The sequence below is a fragment of the Saimiri boliviensis genome, chromosome 15 (genome assembly GCF_048565385.1).
Source record: "Saimiri boliviensis isolate mSaiBol1 chromosome 15, mSaiBol1.pri, whole genome shotgun sequence".
Taxonomy (NCBI): Eukaryota; Metazoa; Chordata; class Mammalia; order Primates; family Cebidae; genus Saimiri; species Saimiri boliviensis.
Genome location: NC_133463.1, coordinates 18,659,641 through 18,686,293, shown reverse-complemented (window position 1 = coordinate 18,686,293; position 26,653 = coordinate 18,659,641). Strand labels below are relative to the sequence as shown.

At 41.6% G+C, this 26,653-nt stretch overlaps 1 protein-coding gene across 5 annotated transcripts in view; it reads left to right on the top strand.

Annotated features, from left to right (window-relative positions):
• CRH (corticotropin releasing hormone) overlaps window positions 1–26,653 on the top strand; it is a 242,547-nt gene that overhangs the window by 150,553 nt on the left and 65,341 nt on the right. The window lies entirely within an intron of this gene.

Sequence of the window (26,653 nt, the reverse complement as noted above, 5' to 3'; positions counted from 1 at the left end):
GTGTTAGAGAATCTACAGAAGCACAGGATCAGGAGCACAGGTGTGGCAGTGACCTGGGCTGGTGCAGAAGCCACACTGTGCAGACCTCATGACCAGTCAAAGGCAATGGGATCCACTGGAAGGATTTAGTCAGTGGTGGGGGTTCACTCTCCCTTAGCACCTCCAGCTCCTCCTGCAGCATCACTGAGACTTCAAGTCCATGTCATAAGTGGGATTTTATAAACATTCCTGGGTCTATGTGTGTGAATTAGAAGTCAATTAAAATGAAGAACATTCACGTGTCTGGTGTCTGGAGTCAGTTGAGGCCATTTCTCACTTATTCTCTTCATATATAGAGTTCCTGCAAAGCCTGGTCTCCTATCCAGCCTGTCCTCTGGCCTTGGCACAGGAATGACTTCTATAGAAGCCTATGACATATTTTTGTTTCTGCTCGCCTGGTAGGAGCTGAGTTACTTTCCCTGTGAGGTATGCAGGAACTTGTGTCATTTGTGCACAATCTATAGATAGTGCAGAGACAAGAACCCAGGGCACAGCTGTTGCAATGAGGCTGTGCAAAGATCCCCACAGGGCCCAATCTGCTGGAAGCTTACTTGGGTACAAGGAGGTTATTTTCTTCTCTTTGGTGCTGCTTCAGTCTGTGCTTCCACTCAGGTGGCCTTCTTGCCTCATCCCACCATCTGCATCAATGATTGGGGGACAGGAATGAGGAAAACAATTGAAGATTCACTTCAGTTATGTCAGTGAGATCAGCTTATGTGCTTTGTGCTGGATGTGCAGAGGACAGGGTTACATCTCATTCGACTCAAAGTTTGGTTTCTGACTGATTTCTCAAGACCTGTACGAGTTGATGGTGACTCAGCCAACAATATAGGCCCCAGAATTGAGCCTCCTGGGGCCGGACTCCTGGATCTGCCACTTATTGACAACATCAGTGTTTGGCAAATAACTGCTTGGCTTCTCCAATGGAGTATGGACAAGGGGGCCTAGTTCAGAGGGTGCTATCAAGTTGCTCAGTAAATGATTGCTATTATTGTTAGTTATTATTATAACTTGTGATGAAAAGCGAAGACTCTGCTTTAAGGATGGGGAACTCATAGCCCTGAGAACATGAAGGAATCCCTGGAGAAGGGAAGTAGCTGGATCCTTCTCACCTGTGCCAGCACTTCCAGCCACACCCTGCTCATGTGTTTTGCCTTCTCTGGGAAGGATCTTAGCACATCAAAAGGGCATAGATAAGACAACTTGGAGTTAGGCTGCCACAAACCCACAAGAGCACGTTGGGAACAGAAGGGTAAATGCAAACATGATGCTCATTGATGTTGTACTGCTGGGTGAGCAGCCCAGCTTGGAGAAAACAGTTTCATCTTACAGCTCTCTAAATTGGAGTTTGCTGTGGTTTGAATGTTTGTGTCCTCCCCAGATTCATACACTGAGGCCTAATCTCCAAGGTAATGGTGTTAAGAGCCAGGACCTTTAGGATGTGATTAAGTCATGAGGGTAAAACCCTAGTAGACGGCATTAGCGTCTGTATAAGAGAGGCATGAGAAAGCTTGAATGCTCCTTCCACCGTGTGAGGACACAGCTAGAAGGCACTGTCATGAGAAATGGGCCCTTGCCAGACACCAAACCTGCCAGCTCCTTGATCTTGAACTTCCCAGGGCTTAGATCTGTCAGCAATAAATTTCTGTGACTTATAAATTACCCAGTCAAGGTATGTTGTTAGAGCAGCAGGAAAGAACTAAAACAGAAATGAGAGGGTCCACACAGATGTGCCAGTTATTGAAGAACAGCTGTGACCTATGCTTCCAAATTAATCATCAGCATTTTAACCACAGCGGTGTAGAAAGATAGTCGTTTTAATTTCAAAAGTTGCTTTGAACAGGTCAGATGCTACAGACAGAAACCCAGTGCTAAGTAGTGTCCTGACTGATCAAGCCATGACAGGGACCTGACTTGCAGGGGTGTGAATATGAAGAAGTAATGGGCACGTGGCAGCCCTGCAACTGCTCTGCATATTGGGACAGAAGCAAGCTGCACATTTTAGCACCAGCTTTGAGTTTCTGCTATTGTTCCCCTTCAAGGACTGTCATCTAGAAGAATGGGTCCATGGGGTGCTGAGAATGATCAGAGAGGAAAACAACTAGGAAATAAATTTCTCTTCGTCTTGGCAACTATTCATGACCACAGCTTGAAAGATGACATTCAGGACAATGGTTAGGAGCTCCTGAAATGCCATCGCATGGGTCCCGTCTTGGCTGAAGTTTCCAGCTGTTTGGACCAGGCTGGCATGAGACAAATGGACTAAATTTGCCAGCTCACCTAGTTGTCCTTGAGGCTGGAGTCTGGACAGAGGTCACTCAAGCCTGCTGACTATGTGTTCTCCTGTATTCCCGTGGTGATGGCAGGTAATGGAGCCAGTGCCACAGTTGGCAAGATCCATCACCATCTGTGTTCATTCATTGGAACATGTTTGATGCCCACAATGTACCTGGCTGAGCAGGATCTGAGAGAAGTCTCCAATTCCATCTCTCAGAGTCACAGGCAAGTGGGGAGCACAGACAAGTAGGCTTTATAATATGGCATGACTAGGACCAGGCAGGATGCTAGAGAGGTGCAGGGGAAGGGCACTCAGCCCAGTCAGGCCTAGGGATGATGCTCAGATTATGGCTTTAAGGACCATTATGAGTGGAACAGTGTTCCCTGCAAAAAAAAAAAAAGATATGTGGGAGGCCTGAACCCCAGTACCTCAGAATGTGACATTATTTGAAGTTACATTCTTTACAGAGGTAATCAAGTTAAAATCAAGTCATTAGGATGGGCTCTGATCCAATATGACTGGTGTCCTTATAAAAAAGGGAAGATTTGGGCACAGGAACAGCCACACACACAGCAGGAGTGCCAGGTGATGATTGGCGTTATGCTGCCACAAGCCAGGGACCCACCGGAGGCTAGAGGAGAGACCCTCGCACCTCTGGAGGGAGCATAGCCTTAGTGGGCACCTTGATTTCAGACTTCTGGTCTCAAGAACTGAGACCATACATTTCTGTTGCTTTAATACACCCGATTTGAGGTATGTTAGGAAGGAACTAGGAAATGAATACAGGGACTCAGGGGCTATCCAGGTTGAGAAAGAGGGCACATCGCTCCCAGCCCCAGTGTGGAGACAGGGACCCCGGCGCACTTGTTGGTATAACTGGGACACAGGAACAGGCTGGTGGGCCACAGCGGTAGCTGAGGCTGAAGGGGCTGGAAGAAGGAGGGGACCCCTTCTCTTCTGCTATGGTTTCAGTGTTTGTGTCCTCTCCAAAATTCCTGCTGAAACTTAATTCCCAATGCAACAGTGTGGTGAGGTGAGGCTTTTAGGAGGTGAGTAGGCCATGGAGGATCAGCCCTCATGAATGGATTAGCACTTTATGAAGGGGCTTGAAGGGGCAATATCATCCCTCCAGTGCCTTCTGCTATGTGAGGAAACAGCGTCCCTCCACTCTGGAGGATGCAGCAGCAAGACACCAACTTGGAAGCAGAGTGCAGCCCTCCCCAGACACACATGGAATCTGCTGGTGTCCAGGTCTTGGGCTTTGCAGCCTCCAGAACAGTGAGAAACAAAAAGCTTATGTTCTTTATAAGTTACCCAAGCTCCAGTATTTTGTTATTGCTGCAGGAAATGACTATGACACCCTTTCTCTCCCACCGGATGACCCCTGAGTCTGGTATTAGTTCCCTAGTTGTTGCTATAACAAAGGCTGGAGAGGAGGGTGTTGCTTAATCCTGAAGACCTCAGCCCGATGCCATACTAAGGAGTGTGAATTTTATCCTAAGAGTGATGCGAGTGCAAAGGAACTTCAGCCCAGCCCACTTGTCCCCTTGGCAGCTTAGCAGAGACTGCTGCAAGAGGAGGAGCTCATGGAGGGAGGCACTGATGTTCGGTACAGGCTACCATGAGACCCAGCCAGAATCAGGGCTGTGGCTAGGGAATAGGGAAAGGGGCCAGGGGGAAGCACTGTGGAGGAGAGGGTGATGAGGGTGGGCAGGGGAGCTGAATGGCCTGGGGAACTATAGTAGCTGGATCCTGGCAGCGTTCACTGCAACAGGGAAGGTGGGAAGGGGAGCAGTACCAGATAGAGAAGGATGTGTGGTATTTAGAACCTGCATTTGAGGAGCTGGTGAAACCTCTCCATAGAGATGTCCTGCAGGAACCTGGATCCATGAGAGAGACTTAGGGGACTGACCCAGACTCCTTGCTGGTGTGGACAGAGTCACCTGTGAAAAGTGTGGTGCGAAAACAAGGCTGAGAGAGACCTGGTCGTGTTGCCACCTTCCCATGGCCAATGCCCTGATAGGGATCCAGGGATCATTCCAGCTGGACCACCCCTGGCTGCCCAGTCCCACTGACTCAGGGCTGAGCTGAGAGATGGATATGTTTGTTTATGGGGTGGCATTTGGGGAGTTCACCCTAGAGATCTGAGCTGCTTTGCCAGTCTGAATGGCTTCTACTGTTTTTCTGATTTTACTGATCTATACAACCTGTCATCGCTGTGATTATGAGTTGCCAGCTGGTGTTGGTGGAAAGACTCCTGGGCTTGGAATGCAGATCCCTCACATGGGTCTGATCTGCTGTGAATGGTGCAGGTGGCTTCGTTTCACCCTGTCTCCCTGTGCCTCAGTTTCCTCCTTTCCATCCCAGCTGCAGTAACCAGCGAATCAGCTTGCAGAAGGATTTGGCCACACAGAAAATGCTTTGACCTCTCTGAAGGACAAGCACCTCAACAACTGTACATTTCATTATATTATCAGTGTTATTAATAAACTCTTCCCTGCTGGAAAGCCTGCTGCATTGTTTTCAACTCTGCTGGGAGGTCATGCTCAGTGTTTGATTTCTTTCCATTCATACCTCACCTTTTCCCAAACTGGCTCTCTTTTAAGACTTGATTTCAGGCCTATGTTGCCTTAGGACCAGTTTTCCCTTGGTGTTTTTTGTCACCTCCTTTTCAAGTGACTCTTGTAGCACTTATATGGTTTGCTTGAAGAACATGCTCACTTTCCTCTGAGCTTGAGCTGGTCTCCCGGAGTCTCTCCCAGCAGCTGCTGGCTGCATTCAGCAAGGATGCACTCACTTTCCTGTTACCGTGCTATTTCCATTATGCTCTTTTCAAGACCTATAAACCCACCATTCATAGTGACAGGGAAGAACTGGATTCCCCCTTAGAAGAAGATTGGAAGGATAAAGGGAAAATCTTTATGACTATTAATATACATTCACAATTTACCAAGTGCCCAAGAGGGCATTGGCTCCTTACAGCACAGAAAGTGTCACAGCCTCATCATGATCCAGAAATTCATTGACCAACTAAGGGGGAGAACAAGTATATAATTTCCTCCTGTCCTCCCTCCTTTCTTTCCCTCTCTCCCTCTTTTCCTTCCCTTCCCTCCTTATGCTTCCTTGTCTTGTCTTGTCTTGTCTTCTCTTCTCTTTCCTTTTTTTCTTTTATTTTCCTTCTTTCAATATGAGGTCTCACCATGTTGCCCAGGGTTGTCTGAAACTCCTGCCTGTGCTGGGCCAAGCATATAGTGTCCAGTCATCGATCAGCCCTTAATATTGGATGCCATGATTCCCAAACCTGGTTGTATGCCTCAGCTCCACAATCTGCCGGGTGAAGTTCAGGAATCTGCATTTTAAAGAAGCTCCCTGAGGAGACTTGGGGGCATGTTAAATTTGGGGATTACTAAAATGGTCCTGAGTGGTGCCATGATGTACTGTCCTATCAGGGATCAGAGGCATTGGATCATGCTCACCCATCTTCCTCCAGGCTCACTCTTATTCATTCATTCAATAAGAATTTTTCTGAGGGCTGGCTGCAGGCCAGATGCTGTGCCATGTGCTCAATGTGCCCTAGTTGGTGTGCAGATGAGCAGGAAGAACATGGTCCAAGCTCCCAGAGACCCAGCATCCCCTGTGGGCACTTTGCCAAGGCTCCTCAGTGGAATCAGGGAAGATCAGGAGCCCTGCAGGTGGGGGACGGATTCTGTGTGGCTGGAAATGTGGACAGCTGTAGAAATAGGAGGAGACAGGCCAGGCATGATAGCTCATGTCTGTAATTCCAGCACTTTGGAAAGCCAAGGCGGGCAGATCACCTGAGGTTGGGAGTTTAAGACCAGCCTGGCCAACATGGCAAAACCCTGTCTCTACTGAAAATACAAAAATTAACCAGGAGTGGTGGTGTGTGTCTATAGTCCCAGCTACTCAGGAGGCTGAGGCAGGAGACTCTGGGAGGCACAGGCTGCAGTGAGCTGAGATAGTACCATTGCACTCCAGCTTGGGTGAGTGTGAGACCCTTTTTTCTTTTCCTTTCCTTTTTTTTCAAAAGAAAAAAGAAATAGAAGGAGACTGACTCTTCTGGCTTTCTTGTTTTTTTTTTTTTTTTTTTTTTTTTTTTTGCCTTTCCTAGACAAATACTTGTGGAGGCAGCACTTTATAGAGACCAAGCACCCACTGTGGGGCCAGGTTGCTAGGTTCGAGTACCCCATGTGGCCAGTGTGGTGCTGGGCAAGTTCCTCTGCTGGATGGGGCTTCCCCATGGAGAGAGGGTGGCATGAGTGGGACCTGTGAAGACCAAGTGAATTCTGGGCTGGACACTGTAACAGTGTGAAAAGGTGAAGGGACAAGGCCCCGCTCTCACAGAGCTCATGTTCTGGACAGAAGAGGCCAATGAAAACAGAGTAAGTTCAGCTGCTGACACTACCATGAAAAAGTAACCCAGGAGATGACAGGACAGTGACTCCAGGGGCTGGAGTGGGTGTTACGGGAAGCAAAGACTTCCCCTCTTCCCTTCTGGGTTCCATAGCTGGGTCTATGAAATAAACTAACAACAGGCAGATTACCAGGATAAAAAAAATCAACAAATGTATTAATTTTAAATATTACATGAAGAGGAGCATCCCAAGATAAAAACTGAATACTCCAAAGAGCAGTGAGATGTGAGAGCTTGTTTCCCTAGGGAAAGGGGATGGGCAAGTAGGCACCTTAGGGTGGAGTAAATGGTTTTTAGGAAAGACAGATGAGACCTTGGAAGAACAGGTGGGAGATGTGACATTTTGGGCCAGTTTGTCTGGATGTGGTGTGGACTTCCGGTGTTCTCCCCTGTGGTAAGAGTTGAGTTTCTCTGGTTGATGAAAACTCCTGGGGAGGGGATTGAAGACAATGGAATTCCTTTAGGAGGATCTGTCTTTCGGCAGATGAGAGGAGTTCAGAGAAAGCCTCTCCCAGCATTTGCTAGTTTTCATATGTCTTCAGCTTAAGTAACCAGTATACCAAAGGAGCATATTTTGGAGTGGCATGTCCTGAACTCCTTCAGGATGACCCCATGGAGGAGGTTCTGGCTCAGGTGAGACCTGGCAGCCATCCTGGAAAAGGTCAGCATGGTGGGGGACATCCCAGGATGAGAGACAAGCAGGGTGCTCATGTAAGTGCAGTGGGAAAGGGGTGAGGCTGACAGGGCGGCTCCCAGAGGCAGGCATGGCCAGACCAAGCTGTGGGTTTTGGGTTTTGTTTAAGTGACATAGCAAGCCGTTGGAGACTTTTAGGCAAAGGAGATATATGATTTAATTTACATGTTAAAAATACACCCCCTCCTCCCACCTTGTGCAATTAAAATATCACCAGCACCCACTCCAACCTGAAGCATAGGTTGGTTTCAGACAAAATTTCAAATTTGGCCATGTACTGATGACACTGGCCCTTGAACAGTCAGTAAGATTTGAGGTACACACTTCCTCTGCCTCATTCTGAAAACAATAGCAAAGTCCTCTTCCCCGAGACAGGGCCCCGGGTACAAGCCTCTTCTGTTCCCACCCCTCTGCCATCTGGAGGGTGCTGGTGGCTGTCAGGCAAGGGAGGGCTTTGTGGACAAGCCCCCAGGACCTTCTTCCTAGCTCCTTGCAGCCCTGCCTCTTGGATTCTGTCTTCTGTCTGAGTTGTTCTGTTTTACAAGGTTAGGTGGCCAAGCCTTACTTCCCTTGTCTCCGGTTTGCCTGGAGGCCCCACGTCCAGGACAGCTGGCAGCTTGTTCAGTTTCTCCAGGCTTGGTGAGGCAGGTGGGATGTGGGGTTCTCCTGGGTAACTCACCCAGCACTAGCAGGGCTGCACTGGGATCTGTCAGAAGGAAAGGAAGCTTCTACCCGGCCTGTTTTGGTTTTACTGGGGCATTCAATTGGACCTTCTGCAGAGCTTGTTTGCTGGCTTGTTTATGTCACTCCTAACTTATTACTAAAATGATTTAAAGTTTCTAACAAACATGCATAAAATATGGATTGGAAAAAGTTGAGAAAGAAAGAGGAAAAATAAAAGTGGAGACAAAAGGGAGTAGAAATGAGGCCAATTTAACATGCAGATGGTATGATGTTCATGCTTGCTTATGGGTGGATGACACATGTGCCTCTCCCACAAGCAACCTAAGGGGCATTCCTCCCCCTGCCTGCTGTAGCGTTCAGGTCAGTATCCACTGCTGAGGGATTCATGAAGGACACAGGTGCTCTTGGTCCCAGCAAGGTTCCTGTTCACACACACATTCCTCCTGGGGACAGTACAGATAACCTTTCTGACCCTTAGCTTCTTCATCAAATGAGGCCAATCATGCTTTGCTGGTAAGGATGGAATGGTCTATGTTGACTCAGAATAGACCTCAAGAGTGCAGCCTTCAGCATTGTTACCATTGAGATAAGCTTATTGATTGACAACTGGCTAATCATTCTTGAGACCCAACTATATGAATATCTGTGTATTTTTCAGGGTTCCTCAGAGAAACCAGACCAATAGGATATATATAGATATATAGATATAGATAAAGATGAATATGGATACAGATCTAGATATAGTTGAGGAGATCTATTATGGGAATTGGCTCATGTGATTATGGAAGCTGAGAATTCCCACCATATGCTGTCTGCAAACTCAAGAAACAGGAAAGCCAGTGGTATAATTGGGTTGGAGTCTGAAGGCCTGAGAATGATGGGTGAGGGTAAGAGTAGGGTGCTGGTGTAGTCCTGAAATCTGAAGGCTTAAGAAGCAGGAGCTCCAATGTCCAAGGGAAGAAGACCAATGTCCCAGCTCAAGCAGAGAGAGAATGTGTCCTTCCTCTGCCTTTTTGTTCTATTCAGGCCTTCAACAGGTTGGATGACGCCCACCCACCTTGGTTAGGGATCGTCTTTACTGAGTCCACTGATTCAAATGCTAATCTCTTCTGAAACACCTTGCAGACACACCGAGAAATAATGTTTCTCCAGCTATCTTGGTGCCCTCTACCCCGGTCAGGTTGACACATAAAATTAACCATCGCACCATGCTAACTTGTTTATTCCCACAACAACCCTGAAAGGAAGGCATTGTTACCCTTTTTGCTTGTTTTTTTTTTTTACCTTTAATTTTAGGTTTGGGGGTACACATGCAGGTTTGTTATATGGGTAAACTGACATCCCAGTGGTTTTTTGTACAGATTATTTCATCACCCAGGTACTAAGCCTTTAACCCAATAGTTACTTTTTCTGTTCCTCTCCCTTCTCCCACCCTCCACCCTCAAGTAGGTCTTAGCATCTGTTACTCCCTTCTTTGTGTTCACAGGTTCTCATCAGTTACCTCCTTCTTATAAGTGAGAACATGTGGTATTTGGTTTTCTGTTCCTCCGTTAGTTTGCTAAGGATCATAGCCTAAAGCTCCCTCCATGTTCCCAGAAAAGACATGATCTCATTCTTTTTTATGGCTGCACAATATTCCATAAAATGTGTGTATATGTATCACATTCTCTTTATCCAGTCTATCATTGATGGGCATTTAGGTTGATTCCATGTCTTTGCTTTTGTGAATAGTGCTGCAACGAACATTTGCATGCATGTATCTTTATGGTAGAATGATTTATATTCCTCTGGGAATATACCCAGTAATGGGATTGCTGGGTTGAATTGTAGTTCTGTTTTTAGCTCTTTGAGGAATTGCCTCACTGCCTTCCACAATGGTTGAACTAATTTACACTCCCACCAACAGTGTATAAGTGTTCCCTTTTCTCCACAGCCTCACCAGCATCTGTTATTTTTTGACTTTTTAATAATAGCCATTCTCACTGGTGTGAGATGGTATCTTATTGTTGTTTTGATTTGCATTTCTCTAATGATCAGTGATATTGAGCTTTTAATCATATGCTTATTAGCTGCATGTATGTCTTTGTTTGAAAAGTGTTCATGTCCTTTGTCTACCTTTTAATGGGGCGGTTTTTCTACTGTAAATTTGTTTAAGTTCCTTATTGATGTTGGATATTAGACCTTTGTGAGATGTATAGTTTGCAAAAATTTTCTCCCATTCTGTAGGTTGTCTTTTTACTCTGTTAACAGTTTATTTTGTTGTGAAGAAGCTCTTAAGTTTAATTAGATCCCATTTGTCAATTTTTGCTTTTGTTGTGGTTGCTTTTTGTGTCTTTGTCATGAAATCTTTGCCCATTCCTACATCTAGGATGGTATTGCCTTGGTTGTCTTCCAGGGTTTTTATAGTTTTGGGTTTTACGTTTAAGTCTTTAATCCATCTTGAGTTTATTTTTGTATACGATGTAATGACGGGATCCAGTTTCAGTCTTCTGCATATGGCTAGCCAGTGATCCCAGCATCATTTATTGAATAGGGATTCCTTTCCCCATTGCTTGTTTTTGTCAGCTTTGTTGAAGATCAGATGGTTGTAGGTGTGTATATTTGTTCCTGGGCTCTCTGTTCTATTCCAATGGCCTATGTGTCTGTTTTTGTGCCAGTACCGTGCTGTTTAAGGTTAGACGCTAAGGCTCAGGAAAGTTAAGGAATTTGCCTAGAATTCCTAGCCTCCATCTGCTTTGCTTTTAAGAGGTTAAAAATAAAGTGCTTTAAGGAGGAACTTAAATCCTTCCTAGGGAGTACTAATAGTACTATTCATTGTAAAAAGACCAAAAATAAAATTCGAAGTTAATTGACCATCTGAAACGCCCTTTTTGACAAGGGCATTTCAATGCTAACCTGAAAAACTAATTCAGGCCATGATGGGAAGCAGGGCTTGGATATGTCTCATTATACACTCTTCCCTTTTGAAATTACTGATAGAACAGATTATTTAAGAGTCTGATAAGAAAGATTTACAATCTATTCTCTCCAAAGCCTGGTACCTGGAGGCTTATCTGCATCAGAAAATATTGGTCTCCACAACCCCTTATCTTAACCCAGTCATTTCTAAGCTTTAGGCAATAACATAACCCTTTGAACCAATTGCCAATCAGAACTTCTTTGAATCTACCTTTGACCTGGAAGCCTCTGCTTGCATTGTCCTGCCTTTCCAGACCAACCAAGCATACCACTCACATGTATTTGATTGATGTCTCATGTCTCCCTAAAATGTATAAAACTAAGCTGTACACCCACTGCCCTGGCCACACATTCTCAGGATCTCTTCAGGATTATGTCATGGGCCATTGGTCACTCATATTTGGCTCAGAATGAATCTCTTTATGTATTTTACAGAATTTTATTCTTTTTGTCAACAATAATAAAAAACAATTTTATATTAGGCATTGGGCTTATGCATTTTACATGAATTATCTTAATCCTTAAAACAACTCTCTGGCATAAGTATTGTGGTTATTTTCTCAGTGCGGACACTGAAGCTTAGGTTTCTAAAGCAAGTTGAGAATCTAGAATTTCAGAAACAAGCATAGGAAACTTTGTCATTTGTCATTAGAGCTAGTTTTCAATAGCTCAACAACTAGCTCTCAAGTAGTTAACATCTCCTACATACTACACTAGGCCCTGAGGGTCCCATGAGGTCTAAAACAGGCTTGCTGCCCTCATGGAGCCTGGAACTCTTGCAGGGAAAATGTTCACATCTACTGAGTGAATCACATCTAGGGCTCAGATCCTGGTCTCTTGTCTCTAATTTTGGGGTTCCTTCTCTTATACTGTGCAAAGGGGAAGCTACAGGTTACCACCTACTCTGCTGGACTGCAAACGGCCTCATTTTCTGGACTGGTGTTTTTGTTTTTGTTTTAGCTGTAGAACTCTCCCTTCACGTAGAATCTTCCATAGAAGCCCAACTTTGAAACGGAAAAAAGCTGACACTTTCTGGTTGAAGGTGAGGGGTGGAGAATCTTTGTCATCTGCAGTGCTACTGGGAGTCACCTCACAGACTTGGGAGAACCCACTTTGAAATGTCTAGTCTGGACCAGCATCATGGTCCCTGTGGCTCAGGAGTGGAAATCATGGGAGGAAATGGTGCAGCTGTGGAAAAACACTGTAACTTTTGATTCTCTTTCTCCCTTTTGTTGCATCCTCTTTGACATTATTATTGCTCATTAGCACCTTTACATGAAGGTTGACAGGGAAGGTCAGTGCTATTAGCTAGGAAAAGGCCTTTTGGTAGGAGGCTGGAAATGGAAATAAGTAAGATATGGGGGATTTCCACTGATTCAGTTTATCCAAGCTCTGCCAATCCAATAACCACAGAGAATCAGGAACTGTCGTAAGGTCGAGGGCTTTTTTTCCTCCATTAGATTATTTTTTTCGTTCTATTATTTTCCATATTTGTTTTAGTGTTTTTAGCTTTCAATCTCCTTACCCTAAGATCCAGCCACCAGAAAAGCACACAGCTAATAGGAGAGAGAACTTATTCCTCTTTTTGCTCTGTATATTATATTTAGTCACATTCATACATATACACACAAGTACAAATATATGCATATATATACATATATATGTAAATTCTTCCATGATCTATGCCTGTGTCCCATGAGGCACAAATATAACAACTGGTGAGATGTGATGGTGTCATTTTCAAACTTCTTTTATTGGTCAGGGATTTAGGTCCACTCTAAGCAGAGATCATCCATCTTCATAAATGTGGAATTCACGTGGCTCCACATTCATGGGAGTGCTGGGAAATTGGTACCTCTTACATTTATATCAACTTCTTCTGTTCATTCCATAAAGATTTCTTGATTATTTGCCACATGCCAGGCATGGTACAAGTGGCTAGAGATACAAGGATAAAGCCAATCCACTTTTAAGGGGCTCACAACCTAGTGGGGGACAGCCATGTAAATATATAATCCAATATGATATGACACATGTTAGGATAGAGAAAGTCCCACAGTGCTTCAGGAACTGGAGGAGAAAATGCTCAACTCTGGTAGGGCTGGGGACTGCAATCAATGAAGAATTCACAGAGGGGATGGATTTTGAACTGAGTTTGAAAGGCTGAGTGGGAGATGGCCAGGGGTACGAGGACATTGCTGGCAGAGGAACATGTGTAAAAGGCAGGAAGGCATGCTGGGCATGGTGGCCCAGGTCCGTAATCCCAGCATTTTGGGAGGCCAAGGCAGGTGAATCATGAGATCAAGAGATTGAGACCATTCTGGCCAACATGGTGAAACCCCATCTCTACTAAAAACACAAAAATTAGCTGGCATGGTGGCACGCTTCTGTGGTCTTGGCTACTCGAGAAACTGAGGCAGGAGAATCGCTTGAACCTGGGGGGCAGAGGTTACAGTGAGCCTAGATCATGCCACTGCACTCCAGGCTGGCTACAGAGTGAGACTCCCTCTCAAAAAAAGGCAGGAAGGCAACAACACCATAATGAGTTTGGGAACTGCTTGTGATGCCATAAGTAGAGCACAGGTGTGTTACTGCAGTTATGAGCATAGGTATGCAGGGGGGAATGCAGATGAGGAGCCTGGAGGGGCTGTCTGGGTCAGCACATGAAGGGCTCTAAAGCACCCTAGCAAGAGAGTGGAGGGTGGATTGGAGGGCAAGGGTTCATTAGCATTAGTGCAAATATTATTGGAGAAACAGATTGAGATTAACCCTGGGCCGGGCACAGTGGCTCACACCTGTATTCCCAGTGCTTTGGGAGGCCGAGGCAGGCAGATCACCTGAAGTCAGGAGTTTGAAACCAGCCTGACCAACTTGGTGAAACCCCATCTCTACTAAAAATACAAAATTAGCCAGGCATGGTGCCGCTTGCCTGTAATCCAAACTACTTGGGAGGCTGAGGCAGGAGAGAATCACTTGAACCCAGGAGGCGGAGGTTGCAGTGAGCCAAGATTGCACTCCAGCCTGGGCAGTAAGAGTGAAACTCGCCGGGCGCAGTGGCTCAAGCCTGTAATCCCAGCACTTAGGGAGGCCTAGGCGGGTGGATCACAAGGTCAAGAGATCGAGACCATCCCGGTCAACATAGTGAAACCCCGTCTCTACTAAAAATACAAAAAATTAGCTGGTGGCACGTGCCTGTAATCCGAGCTACTCAGGAGGCTGAGGCAGGATAATTGCCTGAACCCAGGAGGTGGAGGTTGCGGTGAGCCGAGATCGCACCATTGCACTCCAGCCTGGGTAATGAGAGGGGAACTGTCTCAAAAAAAAAAAAAAAAAAAAAAAAAAAAAAAAAAAAAAACCAGTGAAACTCTGTCTCAAAAAAAAAAAAAAAAAGATTAATCCTGTAGACAGCCTGTATTTGGATAGAGACACTTTCACTGTCTTCCTGGCTGGGCCAAGTGGAAGGCTGAAAGTTCAATAACCTTTGGAAAAAGTTGAGTTTGTTCTGGAATAGCTTCTCTGGCCTGGTAGCTTTGATTATTGTTACAGCCCATGCATGGCCAGAAAGGAATTATACATATGTATTTCCCAGTGGCTATTGCTAAGCCAAAGGAAAAAGAGCATTTGCATTTCTTAAAGAATTGATTGAGATTCTAAAGTCACACTGAAAAGTTAATAGTAAAAATGCACAGCTTGAAAGGTTTTGCTTTTTGGTATGAGAGTGCAGGCCAGATTGACTCTAATTGTGATGCAGTTTTAAATTAAGTGTTTATAATGAGACATTTATAGCCACTCAAGAGGCCTTTTTGGTCCTTTGAGGAGGGAGAAATGAAGGTGGATATGTCTGTAGTTCTAGCACAAATTAATATGTAAATAGACCTCAGTGCACTAGTCAAACAGGAGGAAGCATCTTGTGAGGTGAAACTTGTCACACAAATTAGAACTGAATACAGTTGCATTAATACCAATAAGGAAATAGATAATACTTTCAAGTTGATTAATTCACATTTCATTTAGATTTAATAAGCATCATGTTAAGGGAATACCAAATGTTTTCTTAAAGCAATAGAACTGCAGCTCAGCTGCCATGAAATAGATGGATCTATATTTCTTACTAAGGCATTAGACTCCATCAGTAGTGTGATACTAAATTTGCGATGAGAGGCCTGGCCAGTTAGACAGGAATTGGGTAAAACTAGCCTCGCCTCAGCATGTTATGAATAACAGGGCCGGACTATAAAATAGTAGCCAAATTTCCTTCTTCTCACTTCCTACCTCCACACACAGGCTCCACTACTGCTGTGATTTCTGGACATGTTTCCCTTAGGCAGGGCTGTGTCTCTGAGAATAGGGGTTGGTGTCTAATATTTTTGCTTTATTTTGCTTTTGGCATTTATGTTGAACTATTTAGGGATCTGTGGGATACTTCATTGTGTCAGGTCCGTTATTTCCAATTACTCTTTGGCTGCCTTTAGGAAGACCTGAGCTTAAAACAACAACAACAACAACAACAACAAAAAAAAAAAACAAAGGAAAGGAATTGTTTAGGGAAACCATTAAGACATGTTTTTACTTGACAAATAAACATTGTGCATATTTATGATGTACAGTGTGATGTTTTGATGTATGTATACATTGTAGAATTGCTGAATCAAGCAATTTAACCTATGCATTACCTCACATATCATTTTTGTGTGTGTGGTGAGGACATTTAAAAATCTACTCTCTGCAGTTTTCAAGTATACAATGTATTATTATTAACTGTAGTCACTATAATGTACGATAGCCATCTTGAGCTTATTCCTTCCATCCAACTGAAATTTTGTGTCCTTTGACCAACACCTCCCTATCTCCCCACTGTTCCCCCATCCCCATCCCCATCCCCATCCCCAGCCTAGAGTAACTACTGTTTTACTCTCGGCGTCTATGAATTTAACTATTTTACATTCCACATATAAGCCACCTCATGTGTTATTTGTCTTTCTGTGCCTTACTTATTTAATTTAACATAATGTCCTATAGGTTTATCCATGTTGTCTCAAATGACAGGATTTTCTTCTTCTTTAAGGCTAAGTAATATTCTACTGTGCATATATGCCACATTATCTCTACCCATTCATCTATTGTTGGATACATGGGTTGATTCCATACTTAGCTATTGTGAATAATGCTATAATGAACATGAGTGTGCAGATATGGCTTCAACATACTGATTTCATATCCATGGGATCTATACCCAGTAGTGATATTACTGGATCATATGGTAGTTCCATTTTTAATATTTTGAGGAAACTCCATACTGTTTTTCATAATGGTTGTACTAATTTACATTCTCACAAAAAGTGTACAAGGATTTCCTTTTCTCCACATCCTTGCTAACATTTATATTTTTCATCTTTTTGATAATAGCTTTTCTAGTAGATGTGAGGTGATACCTTGTGGTTTTAATTTGCATTTCCCTGAGGATGATGTTGAGCATTTTTTTCGTATATCTATTTGCCATCTGTATGTCTTCTTTGGAGAAAAGTTTCTTCAGATCTTTTGCCCATTTTTAATCAGGTTTTTTTTTTTTTTTTTTTTTGCTATTGAGTATATGAATTCTTCATACATTTTGGATATTAACCCCTTACTTGATTTCTTTTTCACCTAGCTCATATATTTGTATGATTTGCAAACTTATTTTCCCATTCTTTGATTGCCTCTTTACTCTGTTGTTTGTTTTCCTTTGCTGTTTAGAAGCTTTTCATTTTCATGTAATCGATTTGTCAATTTTTGCTTTTGTTGCCTGTGCTTTTGGGGTCATAGCCAAAAAAAATCTTTGCCCAGACAAGTGTCAGGAAGCTTTTCTCCACCTTTTCTTCTAGTAGTTTTACAGTTTCAGGTCTTGTGTTTCTGTCTGTAATCTATTTTGAGTTGCGTACTGTATATGAGGTGAGATATGGATCTAATTTCATTCTTCTGCATGTGGATATCCAGTTTTCATAGGACCATTTATTGAAGATACTGCTCTTGTTTGTTTTATAGTTTTTCTTTTTTAAAAAAATTTTAAACTATACTTTAAGTTCTGGAGTACATGTGCAGAACGTGCAAGTTTGTTACACAGTTATACATGTGCCATGCTGGTTTGCAGCATCCATCACCTTGTCATTTACATTAGGTATTTCTCCTAATGTTATCCCTCCCCTAGCCCTCCATCCCCCTACAGGCCCCAGTGTGTGATGTTCCCCTCCCTGTGTCCATATGTTCTCATTGTTCAACTCCTATTATAAGTGAGAATATGTGGTGTTTGGTTTTCTGTTCTTGTGTTAGTTTTCTGAGAATGATGGTTTTCAGCTTCATCCATGTCCCTGCAAAAGATGTGAACTTATCCTTTTTTAGGGCTGCATAGTGTTCCATTGTGTATATATGCCACTTTTTCTTTATCCAGTGTATCATTGATAGGCATTTGGGTTGGTTCCAAGTCTTTACTGTTGTGAACAGTGATGCAATAAATATACGTGTGCATGTGCCTTTATAAGAGAATGATTTATAATCTTTTGGGTATATACCTAGTAATGAGATTGCTGGGTCAAATGGTATTTCTAGTTCTGGATCCTTGAAGAATTGCCACTCTGTCTTCCACAATGGTTGAACTAATTTACACTCCCACCAACAGTGTAAAAGTATTCCTATTTCTCCACATGAAGAGACTGTTCTTTACTCACTGTATATTCTTGGCATATTGGTCAAAAATTAGTTGACCATAAATGCATGGATTTGTTTTTGGGCTCTTTATTCTGTTCCATTGGTCTGTGTGTCTGTTTTTATGCCAGTACCATACTGCATTGACTACTACAGTTTGTAGTGTATTTTGAAATCAGGTAATGTAATGCCCTCAGCCTTGTTCTTTTTGCTGAAGATTACTTTGGTTATTTGGGGTCATTTGTGATTCCATATGAATTTAAGGACTACCTTTTTTATTTCTGTGAAAAATGTCATTGGAATTTTGATAGAGATTGTATTGAATCTGTAGTTTTTGGAAGTATGGACATTATAACAATATTGATTCTTCTGATAGGTGAACAAAAAATATATTTTCATTAATTTGTTTCCTCAATTTCTTTCATCAGTGTTTTATAGTTTTCAGTGTACAAGTTTTTCACTTCCTTGGTTAAATTTATTTTGAAGTATTTTTTTTGATAGCTATCATAAGTGGGATTGTTTTGATTTCCTTTTCAGCTAGCTCATTATTGATGTATAGAAATGCTACTACTTTTTGTATGTTGATTTTTATACCCTGCATCTTTACTCAATTCATTTATTAGTCTTAACAAATTTTTGGTGAGATTTTTAGGATTTTTCTGTATATAAGATCATGTCATCTGCAAAGAGACAATTTAACTTCTTTTTTTTTGATCTGGAAGCCTTTTATTTTTTTCTCTTGCCTAATTGTTTTGGTTAGGGATTTCCAGTACTATGTGAATAGAAGTGTTGAGAGTGGACATCCTTGTTTTGTTTTGTTCTTTTTTTTTTTTTTTCAGAGTCAGGATGTCACTATGTTGCCCAGGCTGATCTTGTACTCCTGGGCTCAAGCAATCCTCCTGCCTTAGCATCCTGAGTAGCTGGGATTACAGGTGCATGCCAGCGTGCCCAGCTCCCTTGTCTTAATCTTAGGGGAGAAGCTTTCAGTCTTTCACCATTGAGTATAATGTTATCTATGAGTTTGTCTTACATGGCTTTTATTGGGTTGAAGCACATTTTTTCTATACACAATTTCTTGGGAGTTTTTTATTGTGAAAGAATGTTGAATTTTTTTGAATGCCTTTTCTGCATCTATTGAGATGATCATGTTGTTTTCATCCTTCATTTTTTTAATGCGATGTGTTATATTTTATTGATTTGCATACATTGAACTATCTTTGCACCCCAAGATTTAAATCTCTTATAGGGCTGTCCAAGGATGTCCCTGTCATGGGTTCTTAGCTTCTGTTTCTTGCAGGGATGGTAAAGCCCTTTGTCGTTCCTCTTTTCTGCTCATCACCAGAGACAAAAACTGAAAACCATAGCTCAGGCTGCTAAAAACCTAACATGAAACAAAACAGAAGAACAACAACAAAATAAGGCAGCTTGCATGGTGAATGATTCTTTAATGCCGTGTTGAATTTGGTTTTATAGTATTTTGAGGATTTTTGCATCTATGTGCATATGGGATGTTGGCATATAATTTTGTTTTCTGGTAGTATCCTTGTCTGGGTACTATCAGGGTAACACTGGCCTCAAAAAATGAGTTTGGAAGTATTCCCTCCTCTTCAATCTTTTTGGAAGAACTTGAGAAGAATTAGCATTAGTTCTTTAAATGTTCGGTAGAATTCAACAGTGAAGCCTGATGGTCCTGTGCTTTTCTTTGATGAAATATTTTTTTTTTATTGATTCAATGTCCTTACTTGTTATTGGTCTGTTCAGATATTCTATTTCTAGGAATTTTTTCATTTCTCTAGGTTATCTAATTTGTTGTTGTATAATTTTTCATAGTAGTTTCTTATGATCCTTTGTATTTCTGTAGCATCAGTTATTATATCTCCTGCCTCAGCCTTCTAAGTAGCTGATATTACAGGCATGAGCCACCATGCCCAGCTTATTTTGTGTTTTTAGTAGAGATGGGGTTTCACTATGTTCTCGATCAGGCTTGTGTTGAACTCCTGACCTCAGGTGATCTGCTTGTTTCAGCCTCCCAAAGTGCCAGGATTACAGGCATGAGCCACTGTGCCTGGCCCTTTTTTTCCATTTTAATTTTCCTCAAGATATTTTAACATTTCCCCTGAATTTCCTCTTTGATTTAATCGAAATTTGCTGGATAAAGTATTCTTGGTTTACTTATTCTTAATTTTTTTCTTCAGCATTTTGAATATACCATCCCACTCTCTCCTGACTTGTAACATTTCTGCTGAGAATTCTGCTGCCAGCTTTATTGTAACTCCCTTATATGTGATTTGCTTCTTTTCTCTTGCTGCTCTTAGAATCCCCTCTTTGTCTTTAATTTTTACATATTGCTTATAATATGTCTTGGGGTAGTCTTATTGAATCTGATTGGACACCTTTGGCCTCCTTGTCCATAGATATTTATATATCTTCCAGATTTGGAAAGTTTTTTGCTATTATTTCTTTAAGTAAATTTTCTACTTTTTCCCTCTCTTCTTTTAACACCTGTAACTTCAATATTTGCTCTTTGATGCTGTCCCCTAAATCTTGTATGCTTTCTTCATTCCTTTTCTCTTTTTTGCTTTACTTGCTCTGACTGTATATTTTCAAATAACTTATTTTTGAGTTTACAGATTGTTTCTTCTGCTTGATCAATTCTGCTTTTGACACTATCACATTCATTTTTTTCATGTTATTCATTGTATGTTTTCAGCTCCAGAATTTTTGTTTAATTTTTAAAATAATGTTAATCTTTTTGCCAAATTTCTAATTTTGGTTATTTGTTGTTTTCCTGTTTTCACTGAATTATTACTCTATATTTTCTTGAAGTTCACTGAGCTTCCTTAAAACAATTATTTTGAATTCTTTGTCATGCAGTTTATATATTGCCATTAATTTGAGGCTTGCTACTGGAAAATTATTGTATTCTTTCAGTTGTGTTATGTCTTTTTGACTTGTCATGTTTCTTCTTGCCTTATGTTGATATCTGCCTGTTTGGTGGAGCAGTTACCTGTTGCAGACTTTAAAGGCTACTTTTGGTATGAAAAGACTTTCTTCTGGGGAGGGTGTGAGGGTGCTTGCTGGGTGGGGTGCAGTGGTTCTGGCACCAATGAGGATGCAGTTGTATAGTCGTTTTGCAGCTTTGTCAGCTAAGGTTGGTGCTGACAATGATTGCAGCGATCCTCAACACTAAATGTTATGTATGTCTGCAGTGGTGGTGAAGGTTGTTGGAGCCTATCATGGTGATGATTACTAAGGTTCTCCCAATCTATTTTTTTCCCACTGTGGAAGTTTTGTCTAAAGGGATTCCTGTTGGCACTGGGTCTGGTTTGCAGGCCCACCTGAGGTGGCAGTGGCACCAGTGTCTTAAGAGTGTTGCCTGTGGAGTAGCTACAGGGCTAAGGCCTGAAGCATGGGCATGTATGAAGAGACTACAGCTCTGGGATGTGGGGCAGCTATGGCACTGGTGCTTAGGGTTCAAGCATTCCTGCTGCCGCATTGGCCACAGCATGTAAGGTGTGGATGTTTGTGAAGTAGCCAGGGAAATAGAATAGGAGCATAGGATGAGATGGAGTTACAGTGGCTCCAGGGTTAGCATGGGCCTACCTTTCTGTGGTGGCTGAACTAAAGTCCAGAGTTTGGGTGTGTGCAGTAAGAGCTTCACTCCAGGTTCCAGAGTGTGAACTAGCTCACTATGGTAATGGCTGTGGTGTCTAACATGTGGGTGAGAGGAGTGTAGCCGCAGAGGCCAGGTCTGGAGTGTGGTACATACAGGTCAGTCCCAGCTTGGGGTCCAGGACAAGTGCAGGGTTGGAAGAGACGTTGGTTCCTTTCCTAAAGTAGCTCAACAGTGGCTGCTTCTTAGGGCAGGAAAGATGTGTAGCTGTGTCTTCCTCCCTGGGGTTCCCTGGAGAAAGTGGCTGTTGGTTACCTCCATGGCAAATGATGCTGATGTCCTCTGCAGAGCAGGTCACTAGGGACCACAATGATTCCCACCATGTGGCTGATAGCCTCAGCCTTTCTTTTTTGTTCCCAGCAGTCTCCTGGATTCTCAGGTATGCCAGTTTCAGCAGGGATCTTGTCTGCTTGAATATTCTTTTTGTTTTTGTTCTATTGTCTTCCTGTAGATGGAACACAGTGGAACAAACAAAAAGAATATTCACACAGAAAAGACCTTTAATAGGCCTTTGAACTCTTTCAGGCTATTCTGGTTTGTGGATAGCTATCTATATATTTTTTTCTTGTGTCAGGGGGATAAAGGCTAGTATAACCCACTCTGCCATCTGAATTATGTCCTAAGGGAAGCTTTTCAAACTGCATAGACCAAATGATGTGTGTGGTCATCACACTGCTGCCCCTTTTGGACAAAACAAGATAGACTGTCTTCCAGAATACCTGGAACAACAACAAAATAAATTCTTATTTTGCATGACCACATGGCACTAATATTCTGGGAGCTCAGTAAGTATCAGCTCTTTTCAAAATTGTGCAGATCCTGGCTATGGTCCTGTCCTGCTGTTTTCTTTCAGAAGGAGCCTACTTCTTCTCAGAGAGCTCTTAAGAAGCTAGAGCATTCTTATTTATCCTCAATTGCTCTCTCTCTGCTTCCAGTGCAGGCCCCAAGAGCCATTGGTAAATGAGCACTGTTTGTATTTATTTGTTTGGGTTTAGTTTTCATCTTTCAGAAACAAAATGAGACTTATTGAGGATGTACCAGTGTTCTTCCATGTTATGTTGATGACCAGAACTCAATAGTGAGGGAATTTACCTCCTGCCTCATGCATGCAGCATCAAAATAGCAACTCAGAAGCACTTGGAATGAGGTTTGATGAATGTAAATCTCACTGTGCTAAGTTCAAGTGGAGCAGCTCAGGGAGGTGCTTGCCATATCTTTAGAGAACAGTTCTGTTTGAGTGTTGCTGCACTAAGAAAGGTTTTCTGCAGGTACATTTGGCCTCTTTGCAGTTCCTAGGAATACTCCTTCCCCTAAGGAGTAAGAGCATGTCTAACTCATTCTACTTTGTCATGTCTTGGCTCTACTGTTACCTTCCCAGTGAAGCCTTTCTGACAACATAGTGTAAAATTGCATCCTCCTAGCACTTTTAACCTCCTGGTAGGTTACTACTGGACTACTTCTTTTTCCACAGTACTGTTAACCTCTAAAAAACCCATATAATTTCTATATTATATATTTTCTTTATTATATGTCTTTCTTTCTTCCCTAACCCCTGCTAAGATGTACATTCCATGACAGCATCTCTGTCTTTTCCTTTTTTGTTGTTTTTTACTGTGGCATATCAAGTGCTTAAGACAGACTGGTACATTATAGATACTCAAATGTTTATTTTGACAAATTATGCACCTGTGAAGTCACCATATCAATTAAGATACAGAACATTTACTTTGCCCCGTAAAGTTTCCTTAAGTGTCTTTCCAGTCAATCTAGAGGCAATCAATACCACATAAATACCATGGTGTTTTGATTATTGTAGCTTTATAGGAAATCTTTAAATCAAGTAGTGCAAATCCTTTAACATAATTCTTCCTTTCCATTGTTGTGTTGAGTATTCTGTGTCATTTATATTCTCATAAAATCAGATTGTTGATTTCTACAAAAAAAGCATCTTTAGATTTTAATTGGGTTTGCAGTAAATCTATAGATCAATTTGGGGAGAATTGACATCTTAACAATGTCAAGTCTTCTGTTCCATGAACATGGTATGTATTTCCATTGATTAATATCTCTCCATTTAATCCATTAATCCATTAATCATTTCCATTGATTAATATCTCTCAGCAATATTTTGTAGTTCCAACATGAGGTCTTAGGCAACCTTTGTCAAATTTATTCCTAACTATTTTAAATTCTTTAGGCTATCATAAATTTTTTTTTGGTTAATTTTCCAATTATTTGTTGTAGCTATATAAAAGTACAACTAATTTTTGTACATTGGCCTAAATTTACTTATTCCAGTATATATGTATATCTATTTTTTAAAGACAGAGTTTCACTCTGTTGCCTAGGCTGGAGTGCAGTGGCATGATCATGGCTCACTGCAGCCTAGAATTCCTGCACTTGTGTGATCCTCCCATCTCAGCCTCCTGAGTAGCTGGGACTACAGACACACACTACCACACTGGGCTAATTTTTAAATTTTTTGTAGGGATGAGGACTTGCTATGTTGTCTAGGCTGGTCTTAGACTCCTAAGTTCAAGAAATCCTCCCACCTCAGCCTTCCAAAGTGTTGGGATTACAGGCATGAGCCACTGTGCCCAACATCCAATATTTTTGGTAGCTTCCTTAGGATTTTCTATGTATACGATTATCTCATCTGTGAACAAAAATAGTTTTATTTCTTCCTTTCCAGTTTTTGCCTTTTTATTTCATTGTTCTTATTGTAATGTTGAACAGAATTGGCAAGAGTGGACACTCTTGCTTTGTTCTGAGCTTGTTAACTCTTCTCATTTCCTCAAATGTCTGTACCTTACAAGACCTTTCTTACTTTCTATTCATATCTTTAGGTTCTTACTTTCTATTCATATCTTTCAGCTACTGCTTTTGATGACTAATATTCCTATGTCAGACAAAACAGAAATTCTACTGCATAATTCTGGAGCTTTAACTAATGCTATTGCATAATGTGGAATTTCAAAACTGAGCTCAAATGTTTATGTATTTATTTTCTGATTTCCCAAATGTAGTTACAGACTCCCATATCTATGCCCCCTCATACTTCTTCACATATCCCTGCTTACAGCAGTAAAAATGTTGCCTTGTAATTATCTCTCTGCCTCTCTCACTAGACCATGTCTTTGAAGGGCTGTGCCTCACTCATATTTGTATTCTCAGAATTTTGCTTAGCACCCTTCCCCCAAGTGCCCATTGAATGAACATATGAATAAATGGAAGGCAAACTGTTTATATGGTCATATTTCACTTTTTGGTACACATTGGAAATGTGTTCCTTCCCTTTCTGATGACACCTTCATGTCTCTGTGTGTTTGCACCTACCTCTGTCCCTGGGGATTATTTCCTTTCATATCTTTCCCTCTTACATTTACATTGTTTCCTGTCTTGCAAGTTCCTGAGTTGACATGGAAGAAAGAGTTTTGTATAGAATAGAGTATAGATTTCTTATAGGTGGTGATAAGGTAAAGGGCCCAAATATGCTGTCTACTTGAAATAATAGAGGTGGTATTTACCCAAGTATGTGATGCATAAGTTTATTTTAAAATAAAATACATTGAAGAACACCCTCCAGAATTAGGATATAAATTGTATTTGGATTCTAAGTGACTGGATAGCTTGTGAAAGAAGAACTCTTTATATATATTCTGTCTTTCATCTAATATTCACTGCCAAGGTAGTGATGATCTAGGGTTCTGGATGAATTGCTCAGGCAAGTTTACATGAAAATATCTTTTCATCTCAACTGTTAAAACATGCGCTCTGAATGAAGAGACCCCCCACAAACAGGCTTTGTGTGAGCAACATGTCTGTTTTTTCACCCGGGTGCAGGTGGGCTGAGTCTGAAAAGAGAGTCAGCAGAGGGTGGTGGAATAGGAGTTGGTTTTATAGGTTTGGGGCGGGCAGTAGAAAGGTACAGAAGTTATAGTTCAGGGTGGTTTTTGCAAGCTGGGAGTGGGTCATAGGGTCTGGAGTCATGAGGTTGACCAAGGTCAGTTACAAAGTCCTTGAGGATTTTCAGTTGAGGTAGGAATAAGGAACAATAGAAGAGTATCTCAAGTTAATTAGTCATCACAGGGGTTGATCATTTCTTCTCCTTTTGTGGTTTTCCAGTTACTTCAGGCTGGAACTTCAGTTCCAGGAACTCATCTGGAGTGTCTGCGCAGGTCATAGAGGTTACCATGGCATCCATGGTGGTCAGTCAGCCTAAAAGACCTTACAATAACATTCTTTTTACTTTTGTTTTTATGTATTAAAGAACTGAGAACATGTTTTCTTAATGATTTCAAATGAAATTATTTCCTATCTTAAACATTATTTTTTCTTCCTCTAGAGAAGGACCTGGTGTTTAGTAATGGAAATTTCACATTATGCTATTTTCACTTCTCAGGTTTAAAAGCAAACACAGAAAACAACCTTAAGAAAGGCAGATTTAGTATGGTCAAATTTATCATATTTCTGTAGGGAGGAATAAATATTTCTCTCTACTCTTATAATTCTTAGGATGGACCCATGTAGCAAAAGACTGATTAACAAAAGAGAAACAAATGGAAGTATATTGACCTATGTATCTCATATATACATAGGAGATACCCAGAGAAAGGATTCTTAAATCTCAAAGAGTTGGCTTTGAATTCATATTTAAATATCATGTCTGCTAAAACAAAAAAATGAGGGTTTAGGGAAGGTCAGTTATAGGTAGATGACCAGGAAAAGCAAGACAATAGACAAGAGTAAGGCTTGTTATGCAGATTTAAGTGGATGCTTTCTCTATTGATAAGATTCTCTAGTGATTTAGAATAATACTTCTCTTCCTGGTACAGAGAGGGATACACGCTTACAAGTGGAGATTTCCTTCAGAGATGTAAATTTCCCATACCAGAGCATAACTTCTACTCTTATTTTCAGAGCTTCTTCTGTGTCTGCAATTTCTCAAAATAATCAGCTCAAAATAATCCTTATGCCAACAAGGCATATTTTGGAATAGCATATTCTGGTCTCCTATAGTCATATTTTGAGGTGGCATATTCTGGTTTCCTAAATTTACATCCCCACTACACCCCTAAAAAAATGTATAGAAAATACTGTCACTATTTAAAACTTTGGGGTCAATCTTATGTTAAAAAAAAAATCTTGCTTAATTTGCATCTCCATAATTATTAGTGAAGTTGAGCATCTTTCATACAGTTATTGGACACTGTATTT